Source organism: Sceloporus occidentalis, unplaced genomic scaffold, assembly GCF_023333645.1.
Source record: "Sceloporus occidentalis isolate IW3139 unplaced genomic scaffold, rSceOcc1.0.p SCAF_5, whole genome shotgun sequence".
Lineage (NCBI taxonomy): Eukaryota > Metazoa > Chordata > Lepidosauria > Squamata > Phrynosomatidae > Sceloporus > Sceloporus occidentalis.
The window spans coordinates 51481623-51506657 of NW_028316985.1; the positions used below are offsets into that span (position 1 = coordinate 51481623).

General features: G+C 39.6%; 1 protein-coding gene across 5 annotated transcripts in view; it reads right to left on the reverse strand.

Annotated features, from left to right (window-relative positions):
- LOC149312150 (synaptotagmin-1) overlaps window positions 1-25035 on the reverse strand; it is a 419893-nt gene that overhangs the window by 260835 nt on the left and 134023 nt on the right. For 4 of the 5 annotated variants that reach the window (XM_089524049.1, XM_089524046.1, XM_089524047.1 and 1 more), the window contains one exon: window positions 12780-12844. The exons of the other annotated variant lie outside the window; for it this stretch is intronic. The gene's annotated coding sequence lies outside the window, so the exon portion shown is untranslated. The remainder of the gene's footprint in view (window positions 1-12779; window positions 12845-25035) is intronic. 5 annotated transcript variants of the gene reach the window in all.

A 25035-nucleotide genomic window follows, 5' to 3' on the forward strand; every position in this document is an offset into this window, starting at 1 on the left:
CTCAATATCTAGAGAGCTACACAGTTTCCATCCCTAATTTAAGCGAGTAGTGCATTCACACAATGTATCCTTAGGTTCATACATTCTGTTTTGTTAGTATACAATTAAAAGGTTAACTGCATACTTTACAATATTAAATAATATTTTTAGAAAGGGAATACAACTAATGGTAGTTGAAAGCACTTGCATCAAGAGGGTACACACAACAGAGAGACATGACTGGATAAGGATTCTTGCTGCATGTTAACTTGGTTGAAAACCTGCTTCTAATGAGGAAAGGAGACTTCAACAATAAAGAAGCAGAGCTACTATGATTATTCCTCTGTAAATCCCTCAAGCCCCAGTTTCTCACAGTGAGATATAATGGGAACAAAAATTCCCATTGTTTATTAACCCACTGCCATACAGTGATCTTTTTGCATTGGAGATATGTAGATAAGCACAAGTGTACTTGTCGGTTAAGGCAAGTTTTGCTGTGCTCTGTCCCTGCTGATTTGGCTCTTACATTATTTAGTAGCTACTAAAGAAGAGAGTGTCTGAGACCACAACTTAGTATCTTGCATACACAAATAGAAGGAAGCTTCAGTGACAAAAGCAAAGAGAATCATCACAGCACGATAAGGTCTCACTTTTCAAATTTTGTTTGCTGATAGTACAATCTGATTATGGTGATGGTAATGACGGTTGTGGTGCACATCTTTAATGAATGTTGCTATTGTTAGTGTGCTTTCAAATTGACTCCATCTTATGATGATGCTGTAATAAAGTTTTCTCTGAAAGATTTAGTTAGGGGATGTTTCCCATTGCCTTCCTCTAAACTTGACAGACTGTGATTTGCTCAAAGTCATCCAGAGGGTTTCTATGGCTGAATATGGATTTGAACTTTGGTCTCCTGTTAGCCAGTGTGGCATAGTGGTTTGAGTGTTGGATTACAGCTCTGGAGACCAGGGTTTGATTCCCCATTCAGCCATGAAACTCACTGGCTGACCTTGGGCAAGTCAGAGGCTCTCAGACACAAGGGAAGGCAATGACTAATCTCCCCAGAACATATCTTGCCAAGAAAACACCATGACAAGTTCACATTAGAGTTGCTATAAGTTGGAGCCCTGGTGGCGCAGTGGTTAAATGCCTGTACTGCAGCCATTCACTCAAAACCACAAGGTTGCGAGTTCAAGACCAGCAAAAGGGCCCAAGCTCGACTCAGGCTTGCATCCTTCTGAGATCGCTAAAATGAGTACCCAGACTGTTGGGGGCAAATTAGCTTACTTGCTAGTTAGCTTACTTGCTGTTCACTGCTATGATCTCTGGAATAGCGGTATATAAATAAAATAAATTATTATTATTAAATGCACACAACAACAACAACAACAACAACAACAACAACAACAACTCATACTCCTGAAGTACTCATTCAGAATTCAAACTAGTATACCACACTGATTCTTCTGTATGAGTAGAGACTGAATTATCCTAGAAAAGTAATATCATTTCAGTAGAAGCCTAATGGAAATTTTAAAAGCATAGCCTGTTTTATGGCCCTTTTGATAGCAAGTTGTACCCTGTATATTTCACTTCTTTGGCCTTTTTCACTAATGACACCAGCTTGGTCCTGACCATATGTTTCACTCCATAGTAATTTTCTGTTTATGTCAGTTAGCATAATGTTTAGCCAAGAGGATGCTGCCAATATCAGGAGGAAAATCTGGGGATACATTCAAAGCGCACGGCATGTTATAGGACAACCTATATACTGTATTTTTTGGTTATGGGAAGTCTCTTGGTATGTTAAAATACATGATATATTACATTATGACTGTAATTAGTAATAAGGTGATGAGCAATGTGACAGAGAAGAGGGTTATCATAAAATTTTAAAGGTGAATAATAGGCAGGGTAACGAGTGAATGAATTCTGACTCAAATTGTATGAGAGCATGCAAGACGTTTGACAAAGTACTGTCATCTATTTTGGAAAAGTGAGAGAGCTATGGAGTAAATAGTCCATGAAAAGAAGTCTGAAGAAATTATCTTTTCTTGATAAGAAGCTAGAAGTGTTCTGTACTTTCAAAGCTATCAAGCCATCCCATACACAACTGAAACATATATAAAAACAACAATACTTGAATTCTAAGATTTTAGGGCGCATGCTAAAACTGGACTATTCTTTTCATTACATTAATTTGATTAACTATGGCCTGTTACAGACTGCCAAAATAAAGCTGCTTCGGGTCTCTTTGGAGGTATGCTATTTAAATGATGCATGGGTCTGGAGGTCGCGCCAAAGTCACACTCCAGTCCTAAGCACTGGAGTGCAGCTTTGGTGCAGCTTCCGGATTCTTAAGATGCATGCATCATTTAAACAGCATACCTCCAAAGAGACCCGAAGCAGCTTTATTTTGGCAGTCTGTAACAGGTCCGTGCTACCTAAGATGTGTGTATAAAAGCATTTGTTTTAACACTGCTACCCAAGACTTGCTTATAAAAGGATTCAAAGCAAATAGTTAACAGTTAACAGTGATGTCATATTATCCTTGAAAATGATAATGAAGGATTTTTGCAGTAGAGTATCTAATCTTACATATATAACTAGGGAAAAATGTAGTGGAAGAAGGAAGAAATTTGCAAAGACATTTCAGCCAAATCATTTCCTGATCATGTGTACTTATTGAGCTGAATTCATGCTCGCTTGAAATATTCAGGAACGATGCACCAAATAGCTAATGCAAACCTGTAATTCAGACTGTCTTCTCATTTCAAACAATATATTAGATCAACATACTGATTTGCCAGGCAGAGAAAAACATGTAAATCATGTATTTGTAACCTTTGCTGCAGATAAGGTCAGATGCTGGACGTGTACGTATGACTGGGACAAATGTTTGTGGGAATGGGAATCACACATTGTTCTACATGTGAGCAGTCCCTTGCTCATTAAAACTCCTTTGTGAGCAATCATACTGATTGCATTGATATGAGATAAAGGATGTTTTATATTTGATATATTTTAAATTGACATACATTCTTTCATTTTTAGTGTGATAGTTCTATTTCTTCAAAGATATAGCCATGTTAGTCTTTAGAATTAGTATGTAGAGAGATCTTGTAGCACTTTTGAGACTAACTGAAAAAAGAAGTTGGCAGCATGAGCTTTGCTAGATTTCAGTTTACTTCCTCATATTATTTTTTGACCAAAAGCATCTGAAGAAGTAGACTGAAGTCTGTGAAAGCTCAAGCTGCCAACTTCTTTAAGTCAGTCTCAAAGGTGCTGCAAGATCAGTTCTATTTCTTGTTATTCTATATGATGTACTACTTTAAAGGTATAAGACTGGTGCAAATAAAGAAATCTGATCTTGATAGCTGAATAAATGCATTGCAGGAGAGGGTAAAAGTTACCTCCTTCAGTATAAAAATCCATCAGTGATACCTTTATTGGCCAACTGAAATGCACAATATACCTGTTGCAAGTTTCCGAAGCTCCATAGGCTTCTTCATCAGGAAAGATGTTACAAACCAAACAGGAGGGGAAAAAACAATTTGAGATGGTAGTCAGATGCCTGCATGTTGTTTCAGTCCTTAGTGAAGATGGTATACTGGGGAGGATCTATTTTGTGCAGGCAGACTCATCTTCCTTCTGGCCATGCAGCAATAGGGAGATTTTTAAGGTCCAAGAAATGTAAAGTCCTTCAATATAGTAAGGCTATGCACATGAGGAACACATCTCTCCAGTGAAGTGTGCTAGTTTGATACTACTTAGGAGATATACTAAAACATTTTTCCCTAGGATAGAGTGATATTGGCTCCCATCCCATCAAGCCAGCGAGAACATTTATAGGATTGGTTTTATTCCAAACAGGAAAGCAGAACAAATATTCACCATACTACTGTGTGACCTGTATCTTCCTCACTCAAGGCCAAAGATAAGCACCCGTGAACCAAAGAGCTGAAGAGATATCAGATACATAGTATATATCCTATGGCAAAGACTTTTAGGTCTTGGCTCTCCAGGTGTTTTGAATTTCAATTGACAGAAGGGGCACCCAGGCATGACAGTGAGTCTGGGATTTTCTGATCTGAAGTCTAAAACAGTTAGATGTCCTTTGGATTTATGAACTTTTTAGTCCTCTTTGTCTTTCTCTACCTTTTGTCCATTTAACAAAGTGATGCTATCTATGTTGTTTTCCAAACTCATATTGTAACTTGCTTGTGGCTTACTGCAGAAGCTCAGAGACAATTTTTGTATTATTCAACTTTTTCTAGAACTGTAGCATTAAAAAAGATTCTAAGGCTGAGCCCGTATGTCCCCCACAACAATACTGTCCATCTCACTTTTTTTGGTTGAGACAATCACTTGTCATTGCTTCTTTGACAAATGCTTAGTTGACTAATATTTAAACATTTGCTAGCTTCAGTTACATATGATGGTTCATTTATAACAGTGATTTCACATATGCAAAAAAGGGTGCCACTTGGGAAAACCTCATTCCTCTCAGCCATGACTAGTATCTAGGATGAACACAGTATGTGTTATATGTACATTGTTTCACAGAGTATTCTAGAGAAAGAGGGAGCAGATTATCCCATCCCACCCAGCAGATGATCAGCATCGTCAGAACTGACAGCAACATAATCTATTCAGTATGCAGCAGAGGACATGTGCTCTGCTGTTCCCCAGGAGAGTCTTTGGATCCAAGGCTTTAGTCTTCCGAAATGCACTCTCCTCACTCTTCCAAAGACTAACAATGAGTCATTTGCTATTGCTTCTTTCACTTGAGCATTTAAGCTTTAGTTTGTAATGGCTGTTTGACAACTGAAGACATAATGTTCCAGAAGAAAAGAAAGAAACACAATACATAGAGCTTTATGGCACTCTCATTAGAGTGCCTAATCAGCTGCACACAGAAACTCTTCAAACAGATCTGAGGTAATGTGTGCTATAGCCAGATAATTTAGACAAAGTTCAGTTCTCTAATATTTGCAATTAGACTGCCAGCATCAAAAGGTGGGGGGAACAAAATGTGGTTTTAGCACATTTAAATAACACTTCATTTGGCCAATATTGGGCTGCTTTCCGTACAAAACAGATTGTGGAACCAAGGGTCAAGTAGCAGATATGAACCACCAGGTGGCCTTGCTTTTTGAAGGGGGATGTGTCTGAGAAGCAAGGCAATCCCTACATTAGGCAGAGTTAGACAACCACTTCAGGTAACATCTGTAACAGTCCAATGGATTGTCCTCTTTGGTGTCCCAGCTATTCCCTTCCATTGGAGGACAGAGCTGTGTCTCCACAGGGGAGGGAACACCATTTGCTTAAGAAAACAGGACCTACAGGATCTCTTTCTTGCATACAATCTGTCCCGAATACTGAGCTCCTCTGGGGTCAGATGCTACAGCTTGCAAGAACCCAACTGGCAGCCATTACCCAGAGGACCTTCTAATTGGCTGCCCCAAGACTATGGAATGACCACCTGGAAGAGATCCAACAGCTAAATCAGCTGTCGGAATACAGAACACATCTGAAGACCTATCCCTTCCACCAAGCCTATCCAGAGAGTTTTTAATTATGAATTTTAAACATGAATTTTATATTTAATTATTGCCCTATGTATTGTGATATAAATATTTTGTAGAGATGCAGCTTAATATGTGTATTTTATGTAATGATTGTCTTTTAACTATGTTGTAACCTGCCTTGAGCCGTGAAGAGAGGCAGGTAATAATAATAATAATTAGAAAAGAATGAGGAAATCATAGTATGTGGGCTGCTTCTACACCAGGGCCATTTTTGTGATGTCCCAGTATTACCAAACCTAAAATTTGCTGCAAAACTTATCTTTTAAAAATATATTGACTTGGGGAAAACAATTTTGCTGTGTTTCTGGCTCTCCTTGAAGGTCTCCCATTAACAACAAAGGAAACTGAAGGTAGAACACTGAAAGGCATACCCCAATCACGGCAACATCAGTCCCTACACAGTCCCTAGGGTGTGTGGGGCTACAGTGTAGTAGGAGTGTAGGCCTGCAGAGCCCTGCAGGAGTCCAATGCGGCACCCCGGTCCTTGACCCTGAAGGCAATGAGACACATTGGGCCATCTTGCTGAGGAATTCCTGTTTTCTGGAATACAATCTAGTTATAACAGACAAAGCTGACACCTGACCAGCATCAAGTGCCAGCCTCAGTATCCATCTGCATAATTCAAAATACTTGTTAGCAGTTGTTTGTATATGTGGAATAATGACAATTTCTCATCCTTGCTTGATAAACTCCTCACCTCTTTTACCTTTACAAGCCAAGTACCATTTATATCTGAAGTTCTCATTAATATATATATATTTTAAAAATACAGTTGTCCCTCCTAATGCGCGGATCTGAGATCCGTGCCCTTGAATATACACAGAGGGGCATCTCTGCTTTTCGCAACAGTATGCGTGCACAGAGGTGCACTCCATTCAAGCCTATGGGGCTTGAATAAGAGCGAGCCTCCATTTTCACCGGAGGGGGGGAGGGAGGGTCCAGAACAGATCCCCCACAAAAACAGAGGGCCAACTGTAGTATGTTATTAAATACTGGAGATTCTCTGGTGTCAAGTTTCTAGGAGCTTTGGAAGATATAGGGCAACCACCAAAATGCAAATTAGCAATTAAGAAGTGTTATGTTTTGGCTAATGTTTTTTCATTCTTTTTTGTATTACCCTTGTTTTCAGTTTTCAGATCTAGTAAGATGACTAAAAAAAAGCTCAGTACACTTGGCCCTCTGTATCCACAGATTCAACCATCCACAGCTTGAAAATATATAAACACGAATTCCAACCCCCCCCCCCCCCGATTTTGCCATTGTATAAAAAGGATACCATTTTTAATGCCATTGAATATAATGGGGTTTGAGTATCCCTGGAGTTTGGTATTCATGGGGGGCAGGGGTCCTTTAACGAAACCCCACTGCATATCAAGGACTCGCTGTATTTCTTGAGTGTTGTCTGTGCAGTGAGAGGCAGATGTTGAAAAAAATTGTCAAAAGGCCAACCAAAACATGAAAATAATTAATTACATAAGATAAATGTGTTTGGCAAAGAATGTAGCAATTTCTTTACCTAGTATTTGTTTATCTGAGAAGTTTTAAATCTCTAGATTTATCTCCCCATGCCTTTATTTATGCACACTCTATTAATGAAACCCTCAAAAGCAATCTTAAAACCCAGTGGGTTGGTCCCAAAAGCCTCCTTCCACTGAAGGAGGATCCTTCTGCAAATGGAGAAGGGAAATGGATTCAATTTGCTGTATCAGAGATAGAATATTTATAATACCAGTTGAACATGCAGCTACACTCATGTCCTACGGTTGTAGACTTTTCATAGGCATCTTGTGGATCATTATGGTCCAAAATACACAATGCAGAAATAATCCAGTTTGAGACCATTTTAACTACCCTGTCTCAATGCTAGGGAATTTTGGGAACCGTAGTTTTGTGATACATTTAGCCTTCTCTGTCAGAAAGCTCTGGTGCCACAATAAGCTACAATTCCCAGGATTCCCTAGCACTGAGCCAGGGCACTAGTTCTGAACCTGCATGGATTTTTTTAATTTGGTTAAACATGTTTATGTTTAATTTTACTTTTAAAAGTTACTTTGAGAATTTGGACAAGCCATAAAACTCTATCCTTCTAGATTTGTGCTGATACCAGGACTGGGAAACACTGTGTACTGCTGTTAGAGACAAACTGTGTTGTGCTGCCACCACAGACTTTTACATGAATAGGAAAAAAATGAATTATCCACAGAAACCCTATTTCTTATTCTGACTATCCATTGAATACAACCATTATGGAATATAACTTTAATGAATGACATTATTGCTCATGGAAAAATATTACCAACCAATCAGCAAAATATTATTCAACTTTCAAGACACTTGAAATGTACAGCATTTGTTCTTTTTCTTAACTAAAAGGAAAACTAAGTAGAATCAGAAGGTAAATAACAGTTGGTAATCAATCAAGGTGCTAAAATGATAGATGGCAAGTAAAATCCCAGGGAAACCTGCAAACAGAAAATTTACTGACACAGTGTCTGCAATATTAAATAAACAAAACAAACAAAAACAGAGTTGAAGTACTACGATGCATGACAGGTTTAACCAAAGATCACTTAGAAAACATTCAGGATATATTCGTGCCAATTCTAATGTGATGGAGTAATTCCTTTGTGTATAATTTTTAGAATCCAAACATTTTAAAATTAAAAACTGGCCTCAGGATTTTAGGGTCCCAAGAGCTATTACAATACACTTTTTTGAGAAGGGCACATCCAGTTAAGTGGTAATCTAACAAAACAAAGGCTGGGTACATACCTGGCTTGATGTCCGTAGTGGCGGCGGCTTTTTCCTCTGCAGGGAAGCCACAGCCGCCAAATCGCACGGCTTCCCCGCGGAGGAAAAAGAACCTGCAAAAAGAGGTTTCTTTTAAAGCTGCAGGGGTGGCGTAACAAGTGCACCACTGGAGCATTCATTATGTAAGTGCCGCACGGCAACGTGCGGATGCCACGCAGCACTTACGTAACAATGGTGGTGCCCATGTACACAGGGTGCCACCATTGTTACTGTGCCATGCTGTACTAGGGTTAGGGACCGTGCGGTTGCTGCATGTTCCCTTAACCCTAGTACAACACCAGCACGACACTTTAGCACCATCTGTACCACGCCAAAATTAAACTAAACTTGGTCTGGGAGGTCTGCAGTTACCACATTTCCCTTCGCCATCTTCCTTTAAAATGATTACCAAACTATGCAGAAGGCTAGCTTGAAAATTAACATCCTCATCAGCTACTTCCAAAGCAGAATGTGCCTTTAAAATTCAAAATAAGCTAAAATATGTAAAGTCGAAGGCTTTAATGGCTGGCATCAGGAAGAAACTTTTCTGGAACATGGCCACATAGCCTGAAAAAACCACAAAAAACTAAGCTAAAATATGGTAATTAGGATACTTGCATTTTACCACATGAATTTTAGCACATTTTACGTACAAGAATGACCAATATTAATATGTAGCTTTCCAAAGAAAAATGTGATTAAATGGTCTACTGTAGTTCTGTAATTTGCAAAATAAGAGAAAGGGAAAGGAATGAAATCCAATTTCTCTAGAACTGTCAGAGTGAAACTGCCTATATTACCATTATTTTCAATTGGCTGAGATGAGACATTTCATTGTAGCAGTCCATTGTTCAACTAGCATCCTCATGAGCTGGTTGTTGATCTGAACAATAACTGGATTTGTGAAATTACATTAACTTATCTTTATAGTACATGAAAGAAACCCTGTCATTAACCAGACAGTCATTATGAATCATCATAGCTGTCAATACTATGATAATCCAAAATAACTAATGTGGCAGACTAAATTTTGAATACAGTTAAGTGCATGAGGATGATGAGTAGATACTTCCCCTGAAATACAGTAGTTTCTCCTTCTCCCCAGCCTCAAATTTCTGACCACTGGAAATATCAAAGTACAGTCACAAAGGTTTCCACATTTTAGGTAAGGAGAAAATACTCCACCTCACTTTTGATCATACAGTCTGCCTTCCCCCATACGTGGGAGAGCCATTCTGCTCCCCTCCCCCCCACACATGGGGAAAAGAGCATATGCTCAAGCCCCATAGCAAATAATAGGGTGCATGCTTGCGGCGCCACATGGGGCGTGCGGCGCAAGTACGAGCCCCATTATTTCTGCCTGGGCTTTACTTCCATATGAGCTCAAAGCCGACCTATAAGGAGAGCGAACTGTACTTCATGCTTTCCCTTTTATAGACTCACTTTTTATTATTGTTATTTATTATTTGTTATTTAAGACCCAAAGTGTTTTAAAATATCAAATGGACACGCTATCAGCCATGATCTCTTATTTGTTTTAACATTAATTTACAAAAATCCTTTATCCAGAATTCCAAAATCCAAAATACTCCAAAAGCCAGAATTGCTCACAAGGGTGGCTGAGATACCTTTGCATTCTGATGGTTCAGTGTACACATTTTTGCTTCATGCACAAAATTATTCACAATATTATGTGTAAAATTACCTTCAGGGTATGTGTATAAGGTGTATACAAAACATAAATGAATTTCTTATTTAGTCTTGGGTCCCATCTCCATCTCCATTACGTATATTCAAATATCCCAAAATAAAAACAAACAAACAAACAAACAAACAAAAATAAACCACAAATCTAAAACACTTCTGCTCTCAAGCATTTTGGATTAGGAAGACTCAACCTGTACCATATTTTGATTATTAAGACATCTTGGAGACACATCTGACAGTCAACAGATGAACACAGAAGAAACTAACAAAATCTGTTTGCATTACAGCAAAGGTTTGGTGTGTATCTGTCCCCAAAATGTACATGGTTGTTTTTAGTTTGTAAAGTATGCATTTCTCATTCACAAGTAGATGGGGTTTCTAGTTTGTCCCTTTCTAGGACAATTGATAACATATCTAATTCACCTAAATACATGATAATTCAGAAGGAAATAGGCAAAATACATTAATTTGTTAGAGTTGTCTTGGTATCTGATCCATCTGCTTAGGGGCTTGGCAGACTGCCATTGCCACGCTGCCCTGGAAGTGCTGGGTTGAGGACACAGCAACCACACACCATGCCCCCAACCCAGCAGGTCCATGGCACCAAAAGAAGCCTCAAACAATGGTTCCTTTTTGTGCCATGGAAAGGGTGCACTACCAACTGCAGATCTTCCGCTGCACCAAAGATGTGGTGTGATGCTGCCCACTTTGCAGGTGGTTGGCCAGCGAGACAACAGCATGACACCAGTGTGAGGGTGGGTGGCAGCCACACCCCCACTCTGCCCTCATTCTGCCGTATTTTTCCAGTCTGTTGAGGGCCTTAGTCATTGAGTACTCCAGATACCAACACCACCCCAGCAGATTTCACAGTGCAGTACTACACCAAAAGAGAAAAGGAACAATGAATTAAGGAAGTACCCACTACCTAGAAGGCTTTCCACAACAGTTGTTCTATCAATTGCACCACCAGAGCTGAAGCTGCTGGTCCTTTGGCATAATGTAGATTATCAGGGATGAGCTGAGCAGTGAATAAGAATGCCTGGCATCGCCAGCAATTATTCATGTGGAAGCCACCTTTTCCAAACCATGCTTCAAGTTTAGAATTCTCTTCAGTTGTTTAAAAGAACACAGTCTGGACTGAGTTGATTGAAGCACGTATTGGAAATGTCAGCTTTTAGCAAATTTTCTATGAACTCTTACGGAACATTAAGAAGCAAAACAGTTAATTACAAATTATTAAATATCCTGCTTAAATAAACAGATCAGGTAATTATTATTTGTTTTGTTCTATGTTATGAATTTTAGAAAAGGTCTTCTTTTTGGAGATCTGAATTCAAGATAGCTCAGTATTTTACTGGGGAAAAGCAGTTGTTTCATTTCACTTACAGGAGACAATAAACCAAATAGCTCTGCTCTTCAACTGTTGGAAGTAGAGGATCCTCAAGTTTGTAATATTAGTTATTGTTTAAAAATGAGAAAAGAGTAATTCTGCTTTCATTTCATTCCCAAGAATTGAGTCCAAATGCTGTGCTAAATAAATTATGTATTACATGTGTTAAATGGCCACTGCACAGTTCCATTTCCGTAATTATATATTCATGGTTAGAACATTTGTATTCTATAATCATAATGGCATGACTGATAAATTAACTGATGGATGCTATGAATAGGTTTCATCATTATATTCTGCCTGAAGGAGGAAGGGTGATTGTATTCACTGGAGCACCAACAAAGGTTGATTAATTTCTTCTTCGTGTACATAAATACATGCAGATTCTGTCTGAATGGTTTGATATGAGTTCAATGTATTCATGCCAGCTGACTGAAGAGGCTAAATCAGGGGAATTTTTGATTATGTATACATAATGGAGAGAAAAAGTTAAGCAAAGCTATGCTACCATCTGCCCATTTTACTGATCATGCAAACCCTACAGTAGTGGGGATTTTTGGAAAGCTATACACATGCATGAAGTCAGATTCTAAAAGCTATGAGCTTGAGGTGAAACTACCAGTTATCTATTTGCAGATCAAACTTCAAATCTTATCTGCAGAAGTTTATCCATCTTATAGCTTGCAACCCAACCCAGTTATCCTGCTTCATAAATATCTTGGGGCCTGTTGATCCTCTATGATCAAGAATTGAGGCTGATTAGAGGGAGCTGCCCTACAGTAGCACACACCAATGCACAAAGACAGCTTTCCCCAGCAGCATCTTCTGTACCCTTAAGAGTTGCAGCTCTGAAAAATTGCAGGAGTCATGGAGACCAATGGAAATGCAAGCCAAACATCAACATAGAGGCATTATTTGTGGATTTCTGCCCAACATTTTAGAAACAGACAAAGTCTAAAAAATATTGAATATATACAAAACAACCTCTGAAATGCATGGAAAAATAAGAATTTGATATTCCCTTTATTTTTAATTGTATAGCTTCATACCACTGGTAGTAGACCAACATATCCATACCAAGAAGACACTGTGTGGTGCTACACAGATACATGGCATGGATTATCTTGGTCTTTTATCTAAGAGGATTACAGGATAAATGAATAAAAAACCCACTCCAGTGAAATGAAATTGTTTTTAAAGAGAAGGTAGAAATTGCTCATCAGACTAATTTCTTCCATGAGGAAAAGAAAGAACAGGCTGGTCAAAAACAAAACAAAAAATTCAAAATATTTTTGCTTTACTGTACAAAGAGAACTACTTACCGTTGACAATGTGGATTCAATTATATTCTCTCTCTCTCTCTTTTTCCTATGAAAAATGCACGATTCTGTAAGAACAAAACCCATATGAATGAGATCAGTTAGGCTGGTGTCACTTTTTAATACAGATTATTCCACAGGACTACCTACAACCACATAGTCAAGTCATGAGGTGACCTTGTGTCAAGTCCTATGGGAAAATTCTAAGTGAAGAAGCAACTACAGCTGGAAACAGTGGGGATACAGAAGACTGAACCTGAAAGACTTCGTGCACTATTCTATCGACAAGACAAAAGCAGCCTCCCAAGGTTCTACATTAGACCAGATGCATGGCTGATAGGTGAACATGTTCCAAGCCTAGAAAATTTTACATGTCACTGTCATACAGTAAAGTCTTCTGCAACTGTACTCCTATGTATTAACAGTAGAAATGCTCTAAGAAAGGTTAATTATTCTCAAATTATTCCCTCTGTTACACCACCCTCATGGCTAGACCTGGTGGGAACACAGGAGAGGGGACTTTCTAGTGGCTGCTCCCAGGCTCTGGAGTTCTGTTTCCAGAGAAGTAAGACTGCTTTCTTCTGCTTTCCTTTTGCAAACAAGCAGACTCTTCTATCCCAACAAGCATTTGATGAATAAGGGGCAGTAGAGACTGCCCCGAAACGGCAGACTGCAGTTGTCCATTTTAACTGCGGAAGGATGCTGCAGCTGCCAAACTACATGGCGTCACTCTGCAGTAAAAAGAACCCGGTTCTTCCAGGTTCTTTTTGTGCCCCATTGTGTACACCAGGAGTGCGCCATTGGCGCACTGGTGATGTACACAATGAGCAGTGACATGCAGATGCTGCACGGTGGCGGCATCATGGCAGAACTCATGTGAACAGGATGCTGCCAAGATGCCGCTGCCCATACGGACTAGGGTTCCAGAGCATGCATTTGCCGCTTTTGGCCGATGTGTCTTGGGCCTAAGTATGTAATGTAGTAATGATATAAGGCCCATCCTATGCAATGTACTGGATATTACTAATTGCTGTGTTGGTGTGTGTGTGTTTGTGATACATGTTTTAACTTGGTTTTAATTTTTTTTACTGGTGGTTTAATAGTGTTTTAACTTTTGTATTTTGTGGATGTTTAACAAGATTTTTTAATTATTGTAAACTGGTTTGAGTCCCAATCTGGGGAAAAGACAGGATAGAGATGATGATGATGATGATGATGCATGAAAGTTACCAGTCAGTAGCTGTATCTGCATGACAAAAATAATCCAGTTTGATACTTCGTTAACTGCCATGGCCTATTACTATGGAATTCTGGGAAGTGTAGTTTATTGTGACACCAGAACTGTCTGGCAGAGTTTTCTAAATGTCTCATAAAATTACAGTTCACAGAATTCCACAGCATTGAGCCATGTTAAAGTGCTATCAAACATGATTATTTTTCCAGTGCAGACAACCCCGGTGGTGAATGTGAAACTGGCTAGAAGACTATAGAAAGAAAGAGGGAAGAAGTACTGTGGCTTCTTACATACTAACAGGTTCTTTAGACCATGAACAGGTGTAAAACACAGCCTGTTTCATCATCAGATGAGATGGAGTGAGAAGTTATATCAGATATTGGCTGACAGGTCAACATGTTTTAAAACAAACAGGAGGAATATGGTTCTTGTAAAATAATACAGGTACAAACAATTTTGCAGTTTCTCTTGAAGTGACTGTTATAAGCCTTTAAAGAGATAAAGCATTCTAATTTTCCTCATTTTTATTACTATGTTACCACAACACGTAACATACCTGTTTGTCCGAATATCAAAAACTCATTATTTATTTTATTTAGTTCCTCCCCCATTTATAAATCTGCTTTACAATCCGGTTTTCAAGATCCTCAATCAAATTGTGCAGTCAATCTCATGCACTGTTCTACTTGCAATTTACAGTCTATGCAATTCTTTTGCATCTTGGCACCTGACGATAGCTGGGTGTTGCATAATCACTTTTGCTTTAGTAAAGTAATAATATTGTTGATTGTGTGCCTTCAACTAGTTTCTGACAAACCTAAGGTGAACCTATCACAGGGTTTTCCGGGCAGCATTTGTTCAAAGTTGGTTTGACACTACCTTCCTTGAGGATGAATTTTTTTTTCTTTTGTGTTAATTCATATTTTTTTATTTGTTAAGTCATAACCACCATCACCACCACCACCCCGCCATTCTGTAACTAACTGTCTCCTTTGCAGGAAAACTGGATCATGCTACACCAGGTCATTCAGGCCCAGAACAGAAGGCCCTTTAAAGCTGCCGTCTGGGTGACTTGGGAGCACAGCGTTTGTAAGCTGCATGCTCCCACGCTGCCCTGAAGCCTCCTGGAAGTCTGGTGTCAGCCAAGATGTGGATGGTTTCAATGAGCTCACATGGTGTGGTGTTTATATGCCGCACACTGCCGGAGCAGCTTGCAGCCATCATGGGGCAGCAGTGGGATGGGAAAAGCTGCCTTTTCCCCACTCCTGATACTGATCAGTATAAACATAGCTGAACATTCAGGGAGGAAAGTACAAACATGTAAGAACTAAGTACTCAAAGGTTTTTCTACAATTTTTTAAAAGATAATCACAAGTTATTTATGCTGAATTTATGGAGAGGTTTGCAGGGAAATTCTTATGAAGGATTTAAGGTTTTTTATTTTATTTTACTGATCAACATTTCATTGATGAAAAATGGGACACATGTGGCAAAGCTAGATCAGGTGGTCTCCAAGATGGCAGAAATTACTAATTAGGAAGAACACTCAAGCTAACAGCTAACTTCTGTTTGAGCCTACTGGGTAAGTATATGGGGCAAAGAAGGCTGCACTCGAACCACATTGTTGCTGGTCACCCCATGACCATGGCAGCCACATAGACCTGGTCCCCATCTGGGCTGCCACTGTGGTCCTGAACCGGGAGCAAAAAAGGATGGTATGTTACTGCTCCTTTTTGGACTGGTTATTCTGGGGTGGGATGCACCTGGGGCGGCTTCCGGGCCGCATTCAGGATGTGCATCATCTGAATGCCATGCCCCCAATGTGGCCTAATTGAGGCCCTTTTGGGATTTCTGTTTGAGGCCTATGTGGGCTAGACATGTACATTATTGCAAGTTAACCATATTTCCAAAAGCACATTTTCTTGAAGGTGATAGGTAGTAAGTACAATTTCATGCATACCTAAAGCAGTGAAAAGATCTCATGGATGTATTTTAGGGCAGGTAGCCCAGTGGCAAGAAATGGAAATGCCACCCTGCTGCTCTTAGCACCCAAAAAGGACCTTTGTTGTTGTTACTGATTTTTAATAGTTTCAACTATTTTAGCCCCAGTAATAAATGCATTAAGTCTTAAGCTGCATCTGCACTGCAGAATTAATGCAGTTTGACACAGCTTTAACTGCTATGGCTCAATGTTATGAAATTCTGAGATTTGTAGCTTTGTGACATATGTCTCCTTCCTTGTGCTAGAGCTCTAGTGTCACAACAAACTGCAAATGACAGGATTCTACAGGATAGAGCCATGACAGTTAAAGTGGTGCTGCAGCCTAGGTCTTAAAATGACTTCATGGGTCTCGTCCCCTTAAGCTTTATACAGAAGAGAAATTGTATTTAAGGATAAATTGATAACTTACAGAGACCTTTTGATGTTGGAAGAAGGGCATTACAGAATAAAAAATGAAGAATCAGAGTTGTAAGGATACAAATTTCAAGGGTACTTTTATAGAGATTGAGAAATTTAAGGTGTATAGGTCAAAAATAACAAAATCAAAAATTGAAATTCAGTTGTATTCAGATGACCCGTTATCATCCTCATCCTCATTTTATTTACTTATACCCTGTCTTTCTCCCAATAAAGGGACTCAAGATGTCTAACAATGAATTTAAAACAGTAGAATTCCCTATTCTATCCAGAAATTGTATTGTTTTTAGCACTATGACACAGCCATGCTAAAGTGCTTAAAATACTATGATATTACTGAGTTTTAAACAAAACATTTCTAACACAGTGGTGATCTTTGTAATGTATTGCTAATCAGGCTTTAATTTATGGCGAGGCTAGGAATGAGAGACCTCCATGAGACTCTAGACCCTGTCATACTACACAATTATGGCACCATTATTCCACCTTAACTTCCATGGTACTGTCCTGTGGAATCCTGGGATTGCCAATTTAGGGAGGTTATTTAGAAATTGAGCTGGCATCCTCCAGTGTCCCACGAGACTACAAACCCTAGAATTCTGTAGGATGGAATCACAGCCGTTAAAGTGGTATATAAAGGGATCTTGTTGCACTTTTGAGGCTAATTGGAAGAAAGAAGCTGATAGTGTGAAATTTCTTGAGCCTACTTTTTCAGATACATAGTGGCATACTGTGTAGGGTGAATTGTTCCCTTCTAATTAACAAGCCTCCTCAGGTCTTGCAAACTCACAGCTATTGCTTTCTTAATTGAGTGAATGCACTTGGAATGTAGCTTTCCTTTTTTCTGCTGCCTTCAAATATACTGAACATTCTCATATAGATAGTTAAAAGACTGATTTTTTAAAAAGAACTTCTTAAAATGGGATGGCTGCAAAATGTGCAATTAAATATTTACTGAGCTACAGATTGCCTAACCCACATTACCTAAATCATGCCCACTGATGTGGAGAGAACGTCATGAGATGCAATACTCCCAATAGCATAGAAAGTCAATTGTGAATCTGCTTGTAGTTTGCAATAGAAGAATAATGATTGTGTAGGACTAGAAGTCATTTGTCTGGAAGCAGTCCAGAAATAACAAAAGTGAGCAAAGACACGTTAACGAAGAATATTTTTTGTCACCTTGGTCATTTAATCTCTCCTCTCTTATCACCTCGCTCTCTTTTTTAACTTGTCCAGAAATACTGTGTATTGGTATTATTGTTGCTTCCATTCTGTATACTGTTGGCCACTGCTGATACTGTGGTTAATGTTTTCATCAGAGTTTAAAATGAAGGCTATTTAGACACCCTCAGGTACTTTTAAAATGTAGTTTCTGTCATGTTACAGCAAATTCCTCAGTTCAAAGAGCAATGACCTGAACGGTGGCATTTCTACTATAATCTCTGCTTGCTGACTGCTGCTCCAAGAATAAAAATTTAAGCCACAAGATTTAATGAAATCCCCTGGGATTAAATGCTCGCTGTGCTGAGGAAATTGTGTTATCAACCTTCTCTCTGTACTAGTAAGCATAAGCAGAAGGTTTGGCTTCTCAGTAAGAGAGTGTCCAAGGGAGACAACTCTAAGTCCATCATTAATTTACATTTTTGTTACTTACAAACCTAGTCTTTGGGATTCTGTTGCCATAGCAATCCATCTGAGCCTGAACGGATAGTGTTTTAAGTGGTGGCTGTGTAGGATTCACAGTGTGTGCTTTAAATCCTGTCAGCCAAACTAATCCACAGATCTGTTGTACAACTTATTGGAGACTGGCAGAATCTTACACTGATTTGAATATAGAGTTAAGGATGTTAACATACAGAGCAGCCAAGTTCTTTTGTTTCATTTATTAAGTTGATGGTGAGAGGTTGAATACAATCACTTAATTAGTGGAATTAAATCATGTTACTGAAAAAGAAAAGCAGATGTGGTGATTACTTATAGAGCTTGGTTTAGGCTGTTCACTCAGCACGTTTGCTCTGAGATACCTTGTCATTGGTGCAATTCTGTGCCTTCAAGTTGCTTCTGATTTATGATGACCCTAAAGTGAATCGTAACACAGATTTTTTTGAGAACTGAGAGTGTGTGATTCACTGAAGGTCACCCATTAGGCCTCCATGGCTGAGCAAGGAATTAAACCCTGATCTCCAGAGTTGTCCAATCCTCAGACCACTTCACCACACTGGCTCTTACCTGAGATACGTCTCTGTTTATTAGTTGTAAAAAGGCATAGCTGTACAGCCTGAGGGTGCATGGGATTTTATGTAATGAAGTATGTAAAACATAATTTATCCTAACACTTATTGACCTGGCCTCCCTGTCCCTTCCATGGTAAGGTGAAGAGTGGAGAATGAGGAAGAAAGCAGCAGTTGTCCTAGTACGCCAAGAGGCATACTAGGACCTCTGTCTGGTGCCATCGTCTTGCCCTCCTTCTATAGCAGGGAGACTGTGGAATATACTGTGTGCATCTGTGCACACATGCATGCACACACACATACATTAACAGGATACTGAAGAGTGGCTATAACAGCAAGTCTTTAAACACACTGCAGACATAATTCAGTATGATACTGCTGTAACCACCCTGATTCAATGTTAAGGAATTCTGGGAACTGTAGTTTGTGAGACATTTAGCCTTTTCTGTTAGAGAGCTCTGGTGCCACAATAAACTACAAGTCCCAAGATTCCCTAGCACTGAGCCAAGGCAGTTAAAGCAGTCTCAAACTGGATTATTTTTGCAGTGTGTTTTGAACCTTTGGGAGAAATTTCATTTTATGGATTGAACCAATATATGATATTCAAAACACGCAGAATGGTGAATGGTGAGGTAACTTGGTTTTGTGATATTTAAAGGGGAACTACACAGGGCTGCTTCCTGTCTCCTTACTTCTTATACTAGTCTTGGAAGTTTGAAATAGAGCTGTAAGGAAAGAAAAACAAATCCAGCATATTAACATTAAAGGGCAATGGTTTAAACTGAGTGCATTTGCTGACAATTTAGTGATTTAGAACAGCTAAAGGACACTGCAACACAGGCCATTTTCAACCTGAAAGTGAGAACAAAAATATTATTCATGAATTCTCATTCCCTGAGATAATGACAGCAGCTACATATGGAGGACCTCAAATGCTTGCTTTTTACAAGAAGAGTTATCAAAAGAACTATTTTATATTGTTTTAGAATTACTGTTCAGAAACCCTGGAAGTAATCTAGAGTCCAGGATGCAGCTCCAGCAGGGAAAGGAAACCATTTTTGGCCAGAGAGAAAAATGGTTGCATGAAAGCACATTGAAACTACTCAGCTGCTAGTATGGGACTGATGTAATTGCCCATACAAGTGTTCATGTACATACAAGCATACTCTTGTATGCACTTATACCCACACTCATACATATATTCTCCCCTCACAGAAATGTGAACCACAGTACAATCGGGCTTTTAAAAATAAACTCAGTTCTTGACAGCAGAGGTTCTACCATCTTAATATTTCCTCCTAAAATGTAACGAAAATCTGCTTCCCTGCATTTTCTACCCACTGCTTTGTAGCCTTGTTTTCTGGGACAGCAGTCAGCACATGTGCTCTATGAAAACTCTTCACTATCCTGTTTTACCTTTAATCTATTCTCCAAGCTAAACATGCCCAGAGGTTTGAACAAATCCTGGACTTGGCTTGCAGAGTTTTAAAGAAAACATTGTTCATAATCATGGTTAGAGCTACGATAGTGGTAAAAAAGGAGATAAAAGAAAAAGGAAGTTCTTTGATTTAATAAATGAAATCTGAATAGTACTACTGACTCTGGGCACAAATTCCAATATTCTAAACATTATTTTAACCACTGCCACTGCAACAGCAGGAAAACGATGCTAGCATTTTCTTTTGCTCCTTATTTCAGAGAGTCAAATCTTTGTTACATTATTCTGCAATCAGCACACATATAACATTGCCAAGGACAAGAACTCTGAGCGGCTTCTAGCTCCCCTTGACTCAGGTTGATGGATTTGCCAACCTCTACAATTTCTGTTTCATTCTCAGTTTGATCCCATGTCAAAAGAGCACATCATTTGACAACGTACTACTCTGATAACTGAACCATGACAACACTTGGTTCAGTATCATAACTCCTTGATCAATAAACAATCACAGGAATCAGTGGGCATCACAGAACTCTCTTTTCAGTAAAGAAAACTGTTAATTACTTCACTGTGACACTTTTATTTACCCACAAAATCATTCCCTCTTACAGCAATTCAGGTGAAACCAAATATACTGCATAGACAATAAGTACCCCATATTGTTACAAACCATCCTGAATCTGGAATCAAGCATGGAGCATACACATTGTGGATTCACAAAAGAGAGTCAGAGATGAGTGGAATTAAATTCATGGTGGTGCAATTTAATGCATGTTATCAGTACATGGAGAAGAGGTTCAGCTCCCCATGTGGCATTATTCAATCAGTATTTTTATCTATTTAATATAATGGCCCAAAACAGATGGGCCCAAAGGAGGAGTGTGAGGCCACACTGGCACCATTTACACCTGGACTGTGGCAATAAGTACCTAATCTGGTCCCTGCTACAGTCCTGAATCAGGAGGCCAGAAGAAGCAGGTTCTATCTGCTCTTTCTTGGCCCGGTTCTTTTTCATTGGCATGGCCTCAGTGCAGCTTTAGGCTTTGTTTGGGATCCCTGTCATGTAAACTGCATGCCCCCAATGGAGCCTGAAGCAGTGTCATTTTGCCCATGTGTTTCGGGCCTTAGATAATATTTCTTTTCTGCTACATATCAAGGGATCTCACAAAAACATATAATGAAATCAATTTAACAATTTAAAACATTTGTTAACAGTAAAAAAATAAAAAATTAAACAGACTAAAATGTAAACATACTGTAAGATGCTTTGTATCATACCGTGAGTGTGTCCTGGATTTCATATTGGGAGAAATCCAGGATATAGATTAAGAAAAAAATATACAAATATACAAACTATATAATATATATATTAAAACAATTGACAAATTAAAGCAAGAAAATTTAAACTTGCTGTTACAGTGTAAGCCAATTTAAAACCATGCCACTGTGCAGATTTAAAGGAATTCAGTTACATGCTAACAACATTAGTAAACCAAATACATAAACTGTAGCAGGACATCCAATTACTATAGTTAGACCTTTATTCTGAATATATGACAAAAATGAGCTAAGAAGGAACATCCAACAAACTTAACAATGATATTAAATGGATCTGGAAATTTGTATTTAAAATCCAAGCATTCAGTGCTATTCTATTCAGGACTGACTGACCTGTGTTATTCCCTGGTAATAAAAAATATTTAAATTAAAATTCAGGTTTGTAATTTGTAATGTGCATTCTCTCCATTGTAACAGCACGGAAGGGAAGAGTGAGGCTATACCTGCTGGCTCTACTTTTGTAGCCCAGCTTGCCCACACACTAGAAAACAAAATGCATACAGATGGGTGCAGTCCAAGACATTTTGCTCCCTGCAGCAAAGCTGGCACCCTCCTTATGTCACATGCAGAAGCAAATTGACCTGGCATTTGAATTTTACTTCAACATTAGTGTTGGGACAATGCATTTCACTAGCAGCAGGCTAGCTTAGAGGTTATATGGAGTGCACATAACTCTTGTCATTTAAAAGCAGGGAATGACTGGAGTATGTGGGGGTGGGTACACCAAGAAAATAGTCAGGAGGCTACTAACCCCCAGTGCCTGTGGCAATTACTTCACTTTGTCTAATGATGAGTCCAGTCTTCTTTGTTTAAGTGTTGTGATTCCAGACACCAACAGTAATCTCAACATGGACTAAAAGGCTCAAAAACCAGTCATACTTAAAGAGGAACACCACTATCCCTGAGACAAAGATTCCAGAAACCCTATCTTGAGTTGAGAAAGATCTAAGAGACTGAAATATTGTGGACCCCCACCCCACTCCACCCCAAGCCCAAGATTCTGCAGCCTGGATTAATCACCAGCTCCAGTCCTAGGTTAGCACACCCAGGTCTAAGAGCTCCACTATTCGTGAAGCCAATGCACTTATGTGCTAGCAGCATGCCTGGCCTAAGATTTTATTAAGGCAGTGGAGTCCCCACCTGGTGTCACCCAGTCTGCGGGTGCTGCTGGGGGGGGGGGGGGCAAGCTCAGCCCTCTCCTTGACTGTGGTGGTGGAGGTCTCCTCCTAGCTGGCAAAGGGGCACTCGACTCTCTCCTTTGCAGCAAAGGGATGCTTGACCCTCTCCTTTTCTGCAGCAGTGGCAGTCTCCTCATGAAGAGATCTCCACTATTGTGGCAAGCCAGGAGGGCCTTTCCAGGTGTCCCCCCCCCTTGTGGGGATCAGCTAGTGTGGGCCCTACCCCCCCACACCCCTGTCAGTAAATGCAAGATTCTAGGTCAAAGTTCTGTTAAGGAAAAAGCAACATGGGACATACAGTGATTGAAATAAAACATGTATGTGAGAGTCAGGGTGACTCAGCAGAAGCAAGTAGCAACCACACAGGTGTAAAAGGTAATACAATTAGCAAGTCCTGAATGCCAAGGACAAGAAATGTAAAGTGGATAATTGAACACACCTGAGAATTGTTAAGTGGTCAAGGCTGAGATGATGAAATCATCAAATTTGGGTAGAAACAAGAGAGCCAATGGGAGTGGTTATACACGCCCACTGGGTGGAAACTGGCAAGAGTGGGTGGTATGATCCAAGGACTATATTAATGACTATGAATCCCAATGTATTTTGTGGGTAGTAGTTGGGTAGTATTGGAGTAGTGAGGAGTATGGTTGTATTGGATAGTTTGGAGCTGTATATAGTAGAATAAAGTAGATCTTTTATATAAGACTACTGAGTTGTCTGGTGTCTTGGGTGAAGATACAAGAGCCAGCTGGATCCTGAAGAAGTGGGAAGACTTCTGTGGAAGCAAGAGTGAGAAGGCTTGGAGAGTTTGTCAGGGTCTTCAGCCTATTCTCTGTAACTCTGCTGCTTTAGAGCAAAGCTTTATCCACTGGCCAAAACTGGTCAGCGTCGGTGCGCAACAAGGTGGTGAGTTTGAGCCAGAGGTGAAGAGCTACAACTCCCATCATCCCTGACATCCTTCAAGGCAGGAGTCAGCATCCAAGAACCAGGTTTTGCCCAGGACACGTTAGGTATGACACAGATTTCAAAAAATGTCCCAAGTAAAGCCAACCAGATATGCGGTGGAATCAATGGCGGGGTACATACCGCCGATTTGCGGCGGTCTGCCGCCGCCGCCAGTAGGTCCGCGGGGGAGCCGGAGCCTTCAGACGGCCCGACTCCCGCGCGGACCGAAAAAGAAGCTCCAAAATGGAGCTTCTTTTACCGTCGCGTTTGCGACGTAGTGAGGCGCCAGGGGCGCGCTCGCTACGTCACAAGCGGCGCGACGCGTACGGACGCTTAGCGTCCGATACGCAAAGATGGCGGCGCCCATGTGAAAGGGGCGCCGCCATCTTGTACGTATAGAATACGTACTAGGGTTAGGGGGGTGCGGAAGCACCGCCCCTTCCTAACCCTAGTACGTATTCTATACGTACTAAATGGCGGTGTGTATCCCGCCAATATCAAGTTTGGGGGATTTTTTTTAAAGATAGTCTGTGATGTATTTAAAGGGCAAATCACCACTTTTAGAGGCTTTATGGAGAGGCAATCCCCCTCCCCCCATTTTTTTAAAATGTTAGAACTAGAGTTAAACTAGACATTTTGCCCATCTCAGTTTTAAGGCTTCCTACTCTGTAGGAAGGGGCTGGAAACTGAGAGGAATCTTCAAGACTTCTCAGTCTCTTGTCTCTTCTCAGGAGAAAATTGCTCAGATGGAGCTCTCCTAGGTGCTGCTACATCCAGGCTGCCTTGAGCTCCAATGGGTTCCTGCTTCAGTTCTGAATACTACAACACTAGAAGGAACCTGCTCTACTTCCTCCTCATGTTTACAATCTCTGGGGAAGCTATGGACAAATAGCTATGGACAAGGAGACCCAAGATTATTTCATTAACATTTTGTAGAAACAAACTAATTTGAAATTTTATTAACAACAATTTAAACCTTTCCTTTCAATTGGTTCATGGAATATAATAAATATAATTTTTAAACTGAAATATTTTGTTTACTTTTCAAAAATATAATGCAACATGTGAGACTGATATATAGTTATCCATATCCATGGATTCCTTATCCACAGATTCAACCATTCACAGCTTGAATATACGATCTGTCTGTCTGTCTGTCTATGTTACAAAAAGCAAACCTTGATTTTGCTATTTTATGTAAGGGACACAATTTTACTGTGCCATTGTATATAATGGGACTTGAGCATCCACAGGTTTTGGTATTGATGGTGGGTCCTGGAATCAAACATCAGTGGATAACAGTGTATAGAAATTAAAACAATTGAGATAAATTGAGAACAGGATAGAAAGATATTTTTGAAAATGTTCATTTTTAAAAGCTTATACAGTTCTTCTTGACCCATTATTACTCATAAAAATGATAATATGCCAATAAGACTTTCCTCATCATTACTAGGAAACAAAAATAGATTG